This window comes from Mandrillus leucophaeus, unplaced genomic scaffold (genome assembly GCF_000951045.1).
Source record: "Mandrillus leucophaeus isolate KB7577 unplaced genomic scaffold, Mleu.le_1.0 Scaffold11, whole genome shotgun sequence".
Lineage (NCBI taxonomy): Eukaryota > Metazoa > Chordata > Mammalia > Primates > Cercopithecidae > Mandrillus > Mandrillus leucophaeus.
In genome coordinates this window covers 1,238,421-1,239,819 of record NW_012099209.1, presented here as the reverse complement: position 1 = coordinate 1,239,819, position 1,399 = coordinate 1,238,421, and the positions used below count along the sequence as shown (strand labels likewise).

The window sequence follows — 1,399 nt, the reverse complement described above, 5'->3', positions numbered from 1 at the left end:
GTTTCACTTTGTTAGCCAGGATGGTCTCAATCTCCTGACCTCGTGATCCCCCTGCCTTGGCCTCCCAAAGTGCTGGGATTACAGGTGTGAGCCACTGCGCCCAGCCCAGCTAATTTTTCTATTTTTATTTTTATTTTTATTTTTTGCGCCCGGCCAATTTTTCTATTTTTAGTAGACACCGGGTTTCACCGTGTTAGCCAGGATGGTCTCGATCTCCTGACCTTGTGATCCGCCCGCCTAAGCCTCCCACAGTGCTGGGGTAACAGGCATGAGCCACCGCGCCCGGCTGTTTTGTTTTGTTTTGTTTTGTTTGACAGGGTCTCCCTCTGTTGCCAAGGCTAGAGTACAGGAGTGAGCTATTGTGCCCGGCCAGGAGTGAGGTTACTCATTACAGGAGTGAGCTATTGTGCCCGGCCAGCAGAAGTTTTAAACCCTTTGCAGGCAGGAAAGTGAAGGCATGAGAGGGGAGTTGACTTTCTTGAAGTGTCAGAAACAGGCGGGCTCTCTGGGCACAGTCACAGCTGCAAATCTGGGGTCTCCTGGAGACCTTTGCGCCACTCTCGCACCCTAGCTTGTGTCAAACACACTAGACAATTATCCCCATGTTCTCAGACACAACTTCGTCCCGGGGGTGTCCTGCCTGCCCTGAGACATTGTGGGGAGCAGGTGTGGGGCTCTCTCCTTAAGGGTGAGGTGGGTGAGAGATGGGAGGGTGGGGTGAGGAAAGGCTGAAAAGGCAGCTTCGAGGTCTTCCAAGGAGGTGACCTGGCTGGCCAGGGCCAAGGCAGTGGCAAAGACAGGCCTCCCATAGGACCTCAGACCGCCCAGCCCTCCGCACTGGGCAGGAAGGTAAGCTCAGCCCCTCAGACCTGCGCAAGGCAGAACTCGGTCTCCTCACCTCAGACCCCTAATGGCAGGGCCATACTTGCACCACAACCCCCTTGCTCAGAGCCCCAGAGGTAGGGCCCTGTCTCCATCCCCAAAACCCCAGGGCAAAGCACTGTCTCCCCAGATGCCCAGAGTATGGTGGTTCTCACCTCAGCCCCCCCAAGATGGGGTGGAACACCCCTCAGTCCCCAGGGCACAACTGTGCCCCTTCCCTCAGACTCTCCTAATAGGGTCCTGCCTGCCCCCTCAGATCCTCAGATGAGAGCCCTGCCTCCCCTCTCAGACCAGAACCTGGCTAACTGGTGTCTTTTCTTTTTTCTTTTCTTTTTTTTTTTTTTTTTTTTGAGACAGAGTCTAGCTCTGTTGCCAGGCTGGAGTGCAATGGCACGGTCTCTGCTCACTGCAACCTCCACCTCCTGGGTTCAAGCAATTCCCCTGCCTCAGCCTCCCGAGTCGCTGGGACTACAGGCGCCTGCCAATGCGCCCTGATAATTTTTTTTTTTTTTTTTTT

General features: G+C 54.7%; 1 protein-coding gene across 1 annotated transcript in view; it reads left to right on the top strand.

Annotated features, from left to right (window-relative positions):
- Positions 1-1,399, top strand: part of PLVAP (plasmalemma vesicle associated protein) — a 31,232-nt gene that overhangs the window by 4,209 nt on the left and 25,624 nt on the right. The gene's annotated exons all lie outside the window — the stretch shown is intronic.